We start from the raw sequence: 13,776 nt of genomic DNA on the forward strand, positions 1-13,776 counted from the left end.
CTCTCTTTCATAACTCCATTCCACGATGATTAATCATGCGTCATTATTAGACTGCGGATATTTACGGAAATTTGCATTTTTATACACATAATTTATAAAATGGAACTTACGTAGAAGGTCGTCTAATTTACTAGATATCGTAAAGGGTGCTGTATCGAATATCGAAAAGAGTTTCAATGTTTTCTACATTTTTTCATATTACGTATACTCTATGCATCTTTGTATGCTCAAATTTTCTATAAACGCATAAAAATCCTCGGTTTGTTTTCTACAGTGCTAATGAAACCTCAAAATATTTTACATAGCACGTTTAATACATACACTGCTGACCATAAGTATTAGAACATTTATTCGTTATATGTATTGGAATTTTATTTCACGTAGTATTCTACGTTGCAAGACGCGTATGTGTGGCACGAATAAAATTACAGATCCATAATAAAATAAGTAGAAAATAAAAGTGAAAGGCATAGATGTATTTGTATCAAATATCATCAACTGACCTAATTCTTATGGCCGTCAGTGTACACAAAAGGTTTCCACGGTAAGTATTGAAATATCATACTTTTCTCAAGCACAGTACCTTCAGAAATGACATTGTAAGCAACGATCGCTTGTCGTCGAAAAACAATTTTCCAGATAATTTGTCTTTTCATTTGTCACAAAGGAACAGAAGAAGAGAACGTCCTTTCAGCTTGTCCAGCTCGAAGAAGTCGAGGAACGTGTATATTGTACATTATCGAGAGTTCGAAGGGATCCAAGAGAACAGAGAAATCCAGGAAGCATTACGGTGGTTGTGGACACTAGAAGAACCCATAGGAAGGCTCTATCTGGCACGCGACCAGGTTGAAAAGGATCCCATGGGCAGGTTTATCGTGGCAGCTTGCCTTGGGGATCTCTCTACGCCAATGGGGCATCTGGTGTCGGTTCGTAGCACATGCCATGCATCTGCTCCGTCGAGGTACTTTTGTTGTCTTCGACGTTCGTTCGGCGAAAATAAGTCCAAGCTGCTGTTACCAAGGGAATCTATGCTCTTTCTCACACCGAATCGTTCCTCCATCAAACATTTACCGATGCTGATTTATCTTTATTCGAGATTTTAATTAGCGATCGATTAAAGAAACCGTTAGCCTCGATTCGAATCTCCCGCCGATTCTAATCGATGACCACCTTCGTAGCATTTTCGAGCAGCAACGGTTGCCAGATGAACGACACTGATTTTGTACGGCGGCAAGGAAAGATCATATCTAGTAATTTCTCGTTGAAAATTGGAAGATCTCGTGAATATATAGGAAGATAAGAGTTTAAGCTCTTCTAATTGGACATGTTTCTTGATTCTCTCGAAGGACATCGTATCTCGTATCTCGAAGATTGAAATTCTCAGAGGACGTTCGATTTTTTGATATCGCTATTCCGAAACTTTATATTATCGTTCGAAAATCTTCGTCAGGCGTTTTCCGTTTCAAAAATTTATAAATCTTATGGGTACGCTTTGCGAGAGTTTTAACTTCTTCCTTGGAATATAATTGGACGTGTTTCTTCATTTTCCTGGAGAAGACGCAAACTTACGTATCTAGAGGATTTAAATTCCCAGAGGGGACAATAAATCCAACGTCCAAGTTCTCGGAATTGCCATTCCACTTTGCAATCTTCATTGAAAGTTACGAACAACTGCTTCTGAAACTTTCTGCTATCGTTTGAACGTGGCAATCTCTATCGAGACTTACGAAGTCCGATAACATCACTTTTTCCGCTCATCTGACATTCAATGTTCAAATAGCCTGTTTCATAAATTTTTACTCCGAGACGCGAATTCGAAACGCCTTCTGCACGATCATTTACTAACTAATTCGATACTATTATCTATAAATAAATATAAATCTACGTGTCTCCGTGTACTGTAAAACGCTATAGCTAACGCTATATATACCATGAACTAGGATTTACGAATCAATTGCATAATTCATTCTATAGGCTATTTCGCTATCGTCGAAAATCCAAAATCGAATTATCCAAAAGGGTGCCGATCGTTGGTCTACGCTTCTCGCGAGTTTAATTCGCCCCCTCTTAATTCCGACGATCTCTAATCATCCCCGGGAACATCCTGCCGGGTGTTCGAGCTGGCTGATGCCTTTTTTTCCACACGAAATCGTTTCGATTTTTTCGACTGGCTACAGTGTGGCCGTGGACGAGAAGGCGGAGGGTGGCCGAGAGGGGAGCGAACAGCTGTTCCTGGTTGAACCGTCAGGTGGTATCCCCGTGTTCGTCAGCTGCGGGGGTGAAAATACGAGAAAGGGTTGCGAGCAGACTCGTTTCTGCCGATCGGCCACCGAATTCCCCGGAATAGGTCGATTGGAAAACTTGAGACACGAATATTCGTGGGATCAGGATTCCTTGGTTTGTTTTTTTTAATATCTTTTTTATATCGACAGCGGTGTAAAGTAGCTGGTGGCAGATGCTTGGAACCTGGAAATATAGAGTTCCATGGGCTGATGAATGAAACGGAGTGTGCACGTTTAAATTCTTTAAATATTCTTGGATACTATTCGTTGGTTGAAACAGTTAGGGGATTGATTCTGATATATTTGAACGATGGTAAAGACATTATGGAAATATCAGGGTCCACGAGTTAATAAACGAAATGCTACAAGTTTGGGTCCGTTTAATAGTTTTGGATATCACATTGATTGACACGATTAGGGAATTGATTTTATCAGATCAGTAAAATTATTTGAATGAAAGCAAAGATGAGAACATAAAGTTTCATGGGTTAATAAGTGAAATGGAGTCTATAAACTTGGATTCATTGAATAATTTTGCATACTACATTGGTCGAAACGATTACAAGATTGAAATTATAAAAGGATTCTATTGAATCAACTATGTATATTTGATAAATTTGTATCAAATTAACACTTTTTACAAAAATATTCGAACAGACAAGAAGAGAAATAGTATCAAAGGCCATCGAACAAGAATATATGAACAACAGCTACGATATACAATCCCATAATTGTTTCAATCGATTTACATTCAAATGACCAAGAAAAGATTTTCGGGAGTGCAAACCGACCAATGCAACGAGAGATAAATTGTTTCTGCTGATGAACCTAAGATGTTGAAGAATTGTATACACTGTTTTACAGGTGCAGCACATACTTGAACATTTTTTCTCCCATCTCGAGCAGTTGTCTCGACAATTGCGTTCATTTATCTTCCATGGAGGGACGAAGATGTTGGTGGCTTCTGGAAAAAGAAGGTAAATACCATCGCTATGAAACACGAAGAAGCAAACGATAAACTCCTCGTCGTTAACGAAAGGTAAATTCCATCAGAAGCTTGGTAAGGAAGTTTGTTTAAAAGATCGAAGGCAGATCTGCTGATGCATTTACCCTTGTAATGTGCTAATTAAACTTGGGAACCGGTTACCAACATTCTTTCCAAGACCAATTGCAGTATCAGGACTGTCGATATCGAGTTGGTTTCCTTGTTCGTATCGCATTTGACGAAGCGTGCGTGTCTTCGGCTACCTAAAGTTAATTAGTCAATATTTGATAGCGGACACGCTGATAGCCAGAGTAATTGAATGCGTTATCTCGCGTCTCGAATTTTTCCGATTTTTTAAATTCCAAGTTATTTCGTTTAATGTTACGGAACTTGGCAGATCCTTTGTGTGGAATTTTCGTTGCCTTTCACCGAACGTTTCGAGCTTCGTCGGCCAAGGATCGAGAAACATAGGTGTGTGGCACGAGCCAGGCCCTAATCAAAGATCACTGTTTCCTGGCAGATGTTTCTGATTTTTCAAAATGTGAGAGGGGGAGTCACCTTTCTTCTTTCATGATATTTTCAATGGTGATCTTCTTATCGCTTTTCCTGGAAATATTGGGCATAAATTAGTAGTGGAATTTTAAAAATATTTAAAGACGCTGTTGAATAATATATACACCGTTTCTTTTGATGGCTTATATATATATATAGCGTTTTCTCTTTTCAGCGATGATTTCCTTTTATTTTAATAGTCTAGTAGCCTACGACTTTTCATACTGTATAAAGATACGCTTTTAATAAAATCTAACCATCTATTTTTATGTAATATGAATTTCAAAATATATCGATCACTGAGAAACGCTGTCCATAGACCGCAGATATCTATGCAATTTTATGTTTCTACAAACACAATTTGAAAGATAGAATCTAAGCAGAAGTTTGTTCACCTGCTAAATACCATAATGGATACTATACTTTGTATGTTTTCTGTATTTTCACATGTTACGTGTATCTCTCACAAGTGCATAAGAATCCACAATCTATAGATTATTATGGTAATGAATATTTCGAATAATAATATGGAGAAATAAACGAAGCAACCAGTAAACAATGTTGAAAAATGCCGCGTTGCGGTGGAAAGGTGGGCCAAGCTTCACGGCACGGTTAGTAGAAACTGGCAGCAGATGTATACTTCCGGCAGCTGTAAGAGTGGTGTCGTGTGCCTTTATGTTGCACGCGCCGATTGGCCATTAAAGAATAGGCGCAGCTGGGGGATTTGATGATTTCGAATGGAATCAATTTTCTGACCCAACTGATCGATGTATCGTCCTTCGTCTATAATTTTGTTTAAATTATTACAAACATTCGTTCCGAAATTCTACACGCTCGCGATGAGAAGTATGTCGGTATAAATTAACTTCTCAAGTTTCCATAATTAAATTTCAGATGAAATAATTTAGCGTGAGGATGCTACACGGGAAGAGAGCGAGAGAGAGAGAGAGAGAGAGAGAGTGAGGGAGAGATACATATATATAATACAATATAGGGATGGAAGTTTGTACAGAGACACACGTGATAATTTATGCCGGGTTTTTATCGCGCCAATGGGAACGTCCAACTTTTTTTTTTAATATCTTGCAACTCGCTGCACATGCTGAGACCATCTGTCGTTGAACAAAACTTTTCACTTTCGTAGTTACGGCCGCGAGACTTTTATTGCCGGCGTACGCATCGCATTTTGTGTTTTAACATCTTCATGCTTTGCCCCTTTTCTCGAGCTGCGGGGGAAATAGCTTTCGCGTTACATTCAAGACCTGCAGAAATATGCCTGAACTGCATATTAAGCTGGAAAATGATTGTAATAGCGAATCAGAGAATTTTTACTGGATATAGAAACTTTTAGTTGCTTTCTTGGTAGGAATTATTAAACTCGGTACAATTATGAATTTGACGTTTGTTATTCTTATAATTGCTACATATATGCAGTTGTTTAACGTTAATTGACGATTACTGACAAATGATTAATGTTATCCTTCGTTGAAATGTCGATTCGTCGATACCAGAACGTTCAATTATTTGAGATTACAAGCAAAGTATTAAAATTTGCACCAGAGGAATTAAAACGGAAATACACGAAAGAACATGTATATCTGTTTAAACGTTTTGCAAAGAAAAATCGTGCAAATCCTCAAGAATGTAGTCTCGTAACTCTACAATATTTCTACGAAAGATTACGAATTAAAACAAGAAAGAGAAAGAAATCTTGTAAGAAAAAATTACGAAAGTGTAGCTATTTATTTTTAACATATTACTTACTTTTATAATAGTCTATGTTAATATACACATTTAGATGCACGTGTTATAAATTAGTAGTCTTAGTGCTAAATTCTGCTTCTATAAAATCGGTTGAGACGACTGATATAAATTCATATAGATGAATATGGAGGTGCGAGTTAAGATCACTACTAAATTCCTATAGATATAGGGACATATAAATTTTAACTTTGTTGGAATAAGCTTCAGAAGCAACTTGATTCGCCTTCAAAAAATTGAGACAATTAATTTGGACGGTTTATCTCACAGAGAAATAGCTGAAAGATCCCGGAAGATCCGGGCATATTGTGCATGGAAACAGCAGCATCTCTGTCCAAACTATTCTACGCTGTAATTCGAGTGATTTTATCTCGTGTCTGCATCGACGTGTTACGATTCTCGGACGTGGCAATTCAGCCAATTTACTCGATTCCCCCGACGTTCCACAATGGCTTGCCAGAAGTCCCCATGACAATATCGTGGACATCGTGGAATGCAGACAGATCGAGCTGAACCGACACGTTCTCCACGCGAATTCACTGCCTTTTGTCGCAATATATCACTTTGCGGTCCGCTTGGACAGTAATAGAAAAATTATGACTGCACAAAGTACGTAGTATTATAAATGAAGCAAATATTTATGAAATATCGATAGAATTCCTCGAATATTTTTCTAATTTTTCATAGACGAGATAATTAATATTTGAATGTTTGATGATCCGGATCTTGGAGACGAGACAGTGATTTTTCGACAAGTTATAAATTAAAGAAATATTTGTAAAATATCCATCAGAATACTCCTAAATATATTTCCGTTTGATTACTAAAGAAGTTATTATGATTTGAAGATAACTGTCTATAGTGACTATGACTTTGATCTAATGATCCAAATTTTCATTATACATTGATTCTGCTTTGCATTTGTGGATGCTTGTCACGTGGAATTAATGCACAGTACGTGTCTCGAATAGAAGCTGGTTGCCCTGGAACCATAGAATTAAGCAACATATCCCATCGTCCAAATTGTATTATATTATAGTGGCTATAAAAAATATTAGCATATACGTTTGTTCTCCAAGAAAGCGACTTTTTAAGACAGGTATTACATTCCATTTTTGACAGCATTTCAATTTTCTCTAGTCATATGGAAGTACTAAATGACACGAAATTTAATGTATCTGAATCTAATTAATTAATATATACATTTTATAATAGATACAATAAAGTATAAAATACTTTTTTAAATAAAAATAATTTTTTGTAACCACCGTATGTAGAGAACAAAAAATTTGTCCAAACGTTTGTCACGTTCGTCGGTAAACGTAATTCTCTTTCAGAGTTTTGATTGATGGTAATTCTTGATTAAAAGATTAGCTTGCTTGTTACGTAATAACATTTAGAGATGAACCTGGGTCGATGTCCGATTCAGAATAACCTTCTGTGCACATAACTTCTGTTTGTTTAAACTGCCATTTGGAGCTGCTTTGCTATACTGGATATCGGAGCCTTTAATTAAACTGTCTGTAAACCTCGCCGTTCCTGTGTTTGCATCGTAGATGCGCATAGATATACTTATGCAAGCGAGTTATCGGCAAATCGACGTTAATTGCCATTTGGCTTAACTCAGTGACAAGGCGCGCAATAGTTGGAATCTTCAAGCACGATTAATGTATGATATCTTTTCTGATTTGTCCAATGAGATTTTATATCTGTTATTTATCATTATAATAAATTCTTTGCACCTTGATGAAGTACTATGTAATTCATTTATGCCTTCCAGTAATGTTTATGCAACTCTTATTCGTTATTTCCCTGCTTGATCCTTAAATTTTAATTAATGCAATGATTAAATCCATTTATGTGACCTCTATCATGGTATTGCTCGTAAGAAGTGACTTTGACCAATTTTTGCAGTAAATGTAATAAAACGTACGAATCAATGACGAATCAGTAATTAGAACAATTACTAGGCTTTTACGAAGTCATTAGACCATAAATATAAAAAAATAACTTAAGCGTGGTTCCTTTATATTCTTGATTTTGCATGCAGCAAAATACATACAGTTGTTGTATATAGTACATAGTGTTGCATGCAGTATCGTATCATACACTTTTTCTATTATCCTATACCCTGTGTAAAAGTTGAAAATTCAAGTGAAATTTTATAATTATTAAAGAAAATATCTAAAGCGAAATTTCAAATGATATTAAACGTGTAATGCTAATACCTACTAAAGATTTAAGACAACGCGGTATAATATTTAATACGTAAAACAAATTCTACTTAAATATCATTTAATCCCATTGATAAAAATATGAATTAGCATAGGCATTCGCAATCTGGTTATGAAACACGATACATCCATTGTTTGCATCTCCATGGACAGGTAAGTGATGAATTCCATTGCAACACGAGGAAATCTTTGCAAGTTTAAAAAATTGTTGGCACGCGCGTAGAGGCCGGAAGCGGGGGCTCGAAACCGAGGGTGCAAACGAAAGAGGTAGACTCCACGTTTGTCTCTCGAGCCCTCCACTAACTTTTTCCCCCCCATATGGCCGGCACATGTGGGTTCCCCATGGGCTACGGAGGGGGCAAAGTAATCGGGAAACCAGCTGATGGTCGCCGTTTGTTGGCCTTCTTCAGTTACTCTTGGACCGTGCTGTGCTCCGAATCCGCTTTCGCGGCGTTCCATCCAACCGTCTCCGATTTCCACGATAAATTGCAGCAAGTATCACCGTGAGAAACGACCTTAACCCGTTCCCTAACTGGATCCACGAGAGGAAAGACGAGACAGAGCAGCAGCAGCAGTGCAGGACGCCGATATAATCGAGGTGAGTTCGATGAAATCTCGACGACGCCATTCAATGCAGAGCTTCGCTCTCTGATCCGCTATTTACTCTGAGCCAAACTCTGAAATTTAATTAATAGTTACTTGACAGTTTCCATGTTAATATATCTTATACTCAAGTGAACGTAGAAGTTGGATAATTGGTAGTTGTTTCAGCGAGGCTTCAATTAAATCTGAACGTTTAATTTCCTGTTAGCTCGGCCGATTCGATCGATGTTTTTGCTGTCGGTATTAAAGATAAGAATACGCTCCAACGTGCAGAGATCCTCCATCAAGAGTCGGTATAGTTCAAAGCTTAATTGCTAGCCGTTAGGCGGTTTATCGAGGTTTTTCACTCTCGATAGCGCAATTAGCGCTAATTAAACTTGTTAATTGCTGCTCGAAAGTTTAAGACTGTGCTACGAAGGCGTCGGGAAACGACACTGGAAATATCGTCTACGAGAGAAATAGGGTTTTATCGTTCAGTTATGAAATCTCGATAAATAATTACTCTTACAAGTTTTTTCAAATTACTTTCCTATAATTGCACAGTGGCTAGAAAAATTATTTGCATCGTATATATTATAACATTTATTACAGCAAGTAATTAACTACAAGTTTATTAAATTCCGTATACGTGCCTATAAAAGTTTGGTACTGCGAAAATGAAGTACATAAGTAATAATAGATATTACTTGATAAATAAGAGACGTTCTATTTGAAAATAAGTATAGATGCGAATACTTTTCGTAGTTATTATAAATTGATTTTATACTGTTACCTTTTCGGTTACGTCAAGTCAAAAGCAATAGTATTTTTAAAGTATTTGATAGATTTAAATTAAATCTCATAATTCTTAAATCTGAATACTATTTAGTTAGTAAACAGCTCCGTTTTGCTCAATTTATGAGGCCGATGATCGTAAAAGCCGAAGAAGAATATCGTGTATATTTTGGCAAATTAACTGATATTATCAAAGTTTACCACGCACTTGCAAACAATCGTGTATCTGTAAATTGACACAATCATTAAACAAATATATACAACCATAACACTCAATTCTCTAATTATTCCTATCAATTTACATTCATACGACCAATCAAAGATATTGGAGGGACCGAATGCTCGAATATAAAGCGGAGCGAAATAAAAATGGAATAGAGTTTACGTAATAAATGAAGACTCAATGTCCTATTTTAACTCGTTCGTATGTTTCGTCGACAATATTCTAGGAATTTGGCGAATAACTGTTCTTCCATGACTGTTAGCCAAGTTAAAACGCCCGTGTTCGCGAATTTTCGAAGAAGATAAATGTTTATCGTTGCTCAGAGCGGAAGTGGAAAAAGTTAAAGTGGCTGCCAGAGTCTTTCAAAACTTCCTATAGCCCGTGCTTAAAACTTCTCCAGCGTAAATAGAGGGGGAAGATATTCCAACTTTTTTCCAGTCATAAAAGTAGCAATTCCTGGGCTACAAGCTCATCAGAATTATTGTTCCATCTTATTGACGATCAAAAAGAAACTTTGACGATATTTCTACCATAAAATCGCAAGCTTCCGGACGTTAAACTATTCTCGTTTCTTTTCAATCTTGACAAACCTGGAAAGAGGATAACGTTGTTAATAGAGAAATTCTTATTAATATTTAAGCACTATACTATTTGACCATATTCAGATTAACATACTTTTTGTTTTTCGTTATGTAAAGGCACGTATTCTATTTGACAACAATGAGAATTCTATTTGTTTTTAGAGTGTGTAATATGACATAGTCGTTTGTGGATATTTAACTCAGTTTGTATTAACAACAGATAAATGTTGCTAAACTATATGTATTAATAGGAATGTTATGATTAAAAGCAGTATTCAACGCCTTCTTGTGACATTTATAAGAAGCTTTAGAAAGCTTTGTATTACGAGATACAACTGTAATAAGAACGAATGATAAAATCGTTGCAGGTCAATTATTCATAATCTTGTAACTAAATTATATTCTCTTAGAAATAAACGTGGGACCACATACCTTTACACAGTGACGTACGTAATATGTAACAAAATTAATGTTCGATAAATTTTTTTACTATTACATCGTACTTTAATGTCAATACTACTCGAACATTAAACATTAAAACCGCTTTTCCAAAAATTATGGACTATAAAGTTCAATCTAAAATTCTAATTGTACAATTGTCCTACTACAGCGATGCAACTAAAACGAATAAGTTTAAAAGAAGACAGCGAAAGAAACGACTACATTTTCATTTGCAATAAAAAGGGTAATAAAAAGAGCTACTCGAAGCTTCATTGTTTTCGACTGTCCATCTTACTCTGTTCCAGCGGTCAGCGAATCGAGGAACAGTGAAATGCTTTTTAAAAGTTGCAGCCGTCGAGATAAAGCAATTCGCTTTCAGCGCTTTTCCACGCAATCGAGTCGAGTTGTTCTGAAAACTCTGAATGATAAAAAAGAAAGGAAGCGAAAAGAAAAGAGAGAAACGAAGACAATCGAAGGCTAGTGCGCGCGCGCACGCGCGCGTGTGTGTATGTTCGTTTTCGAAAGTGTAACACGTTCGAAGGCCCGTATTTTGGCCATTGAACCCCGCCAGTGGCTGGCACACGGGGGTGAATCTGGCGATGGGGGATGGGAATCCTTAGTAACAGTGTAATCCCGAGTATTGATTTCGAGGGGCTGGCTTTAGGCTTGTGTTACATCTGTATACACGGCGTCCTACAAACATCGGTCAACCTGAGCAAGCGACGAGAGATCGAGAGGCGTGATCAAACCGACCGCTTTTCCAGCGTGTCGAGCAAATTACAGTAGCTAGGAAAATTGCTAATAATTAGCCGAGCGATCCGAATAATAGCGGAGAATTTGTTAGGGAATTAATCGCTGCCTTAAGCCTGGCTCAGATTAGCCGAGTGAGTTATACGAATTCAACTCGTAGTCGAATAATCTTCTTCTTGAAGAGAATACAAGTTAAGTCGTAAATTGTAACGACATCGCGTTACTTAGGGAATAATTACAGGCTTGCTCGCTGAAGTATTTCATCGTTTATCACTGAATATTTATCGATCATTTATCAACCGAATATTCGGATACATTATACGTCTCATGCAAAACTTTTTGAAATTTCATTAGCATCGTAGTGTAATACGATTGTCATAATCGTACTCTTAGAGTTTTTTTAACCAATTTAAAGATGTATGTATAGTTAGAAAACGTTCAAATATACAATTACAAACGTGCAAACATATGTTCAGTAAAGAAATTAATATACAGCATGAATAACCATTTTGGATGACAATTCTAAGCTAATAAGGATAACGCAAGTTACTGGAATTTAAATTGCGTGGATTCAGGCAAAGTAACTTAACTAATCTGAGGGAGACTTTGAATTCGAGGAAAGTCGAGAGTTTCGTGAGGATCGTCCGCCGAGAAAGATGGTAATTGGTAATACTTTAGCGTATTCGTTGAAATAAAGAGGGATAACGAAACGAGAACGTTAAGAAGAGAATAGCGAGGATTTTCCAGGATTAACTGGAACGATTGTAATACAATTCGGCTCGTGTTTGCAGAATAAAAGTGAATTTTAATTGTGGCTGAGACGTAAAAAGAACGGCCCGGTGATTTGGATTCCCTTTCGACCGATGGAATAATGTCTGGCGAGCTTAAGAGCTTGCACAATTTAGCAAATGAAAGCAACGAGCTTTTAAAATGGTTTGTAAGAAGGAACTCTTTCAAAGATGAAACCTTAAATGAGAACAAAAGACGAACCAGCCAGTGTATATATTTTTTAAAAGAGAGTAATCGTAATATATACTGTCGCTTAAAAGTCTGGATACCTGTTTACTTTTGAAAAGATACTTTAACTATGCTTTGATTGCTATAACCTGTAACGACTTTATGTTTTATAATCATCTTACCTAAGTACAACAGTATATTATAACCAAATTGTTATTATATCAAATTGTTTTTCCAAGTCAATACACAGTAATAAAAATAACATTTGTAATTGTCAATCTTTATATTGAACTATATTTTATTGCTTGACAAATCGTTTTCGTTTAGATTCACGGAAGAAATTGAATAAAACAGGATGAAATATCGAATTAAGGAAATTTTGTTAAAAGAAAAGAATTTTCAAGATTGCTAGGTTGTAGGAAATTACTAGACAATTTAAAAGTGCAAAAGTTCCAAAAATCTGTGTAATGTGTGGAAATATACAAAATATCTAGAGTACTTGTTATATTAGTATATATAGTGAGCGAAGCAAATCTTTATATACATTCCATTTCCAAGCTTATTTTAGTAATAATATAAAATATAGAAGTTAGAAAAACCAACTTTAAAAATTAAATAACTCGTGTGAAAGTCTTGTGAGCGATTTACGATCCGACGATAGCAATTGTGAGTTAAAAATGTTTTTTTTTCTCAAATTTCAGATGATACCGGATTCGGAAAGCATTTGTCAGACTTCCGAGGCTGCGGTTAGGAGTACGGACGTATATCACAAGATTAAGAACACGCCGGAAGGGGAAGCGGCCTCGGTGACCGCCTGGAAGCGATATCAGCAACTAGTGGCGATCGTCGAGTCCAGGGGAGGAAAGTTCAACCGGAAGTCGATGATCGAGGCAATCTTTCGCGGAAACGATCTCGTCTACGCAAGCCATTGATTTCAGGATCAATATCGTAGATCTACGTTGCAATGAATTTTTACCAAAGCGAGCGGATTTATATTTATACAGTGGCGTGGAATAATTTGTAAAGATACGATTTGTTGCCTTGTAATATTTAATTACACTATATCGATAATTGCACTGCGGATCATAAAGCGTTCGTGGCAATTTTCAAAGCACAGCATAGAATGCATGCAATGTACAAAAGATTTATCAAAGATATGGAATATAATTATATATAATTTTTAGTATGTGACACGAATCTCTACGCAGATTGTTTCTCATAATATTGTTTCGTAGTAGACTACGGATGTTTATGCAAATTTAGATTTTTATAAAAACACGATTAAACGAACGAACCCAAAGTAAAGGTTCTTTTCATTCGGAATACTTTACTTTGGATATTTTATACATCTTTGTACAAAATGCATAGATATCGGTACCATATACCGTGAGCTACGTTCGTAAAAATATAAAATTGCATAGAAAATCCGTACTCTGTGGATAATATATTGCGATATTTCTTAAAATACTCGAATAGTTTAGACAGCGATAAGTTAATTGATTGCTCGTTAGAAGTGTTACTTTCAAAGCTTTATCATAGTCGTTGTATTTATAACGATATGCTCTAATTAATCGTTCTCTGATTATATACTCTAATTAATTGAGACCATGAAACCAGCGAGCATCGACGAGCG

The 13,776-nt window shown here is 36.3% G+C and overlaps 1 long non-coding RNA gene across 1 annotated transcript; it reads right to left on the minus strand.

Moving 5' to 3' along the window:
• Window positions 1–5,206: 5,206 nt before the first annotated feature.
• On the minus strand, window positions 5,207–5,410 carry LOC126923405 (uncharacterized). Its single transcript, XR_007713147.1, has 2 exons — window positions 5,283–5,410; window positions 5,207–5,239 (listed from the first exon to the last, which is right to left on the minus strand). It is a non-coding gene; the product is annotated as an uncharacterized LOC126923405 (long non-coding RNA).
• Window positions 5,411–13,776: the final 8,366 nt, after the last annotated feature.

This window comes from Bombus affinis, chromosome 13 (genome assembly GCF_024516045.1).
Source record: "Bombus affinis isolate iyBomAffi1 chromosome 13, iyBomAffi1.2, whole genome shotgun sequence".
Taxonomy (NCBI): domain Eukaryota; kingdom Metazoa; phylum Arthropoda; class Insecta; order Hymenoptera; family Apidae; genus Bombus; species Bombus affinis.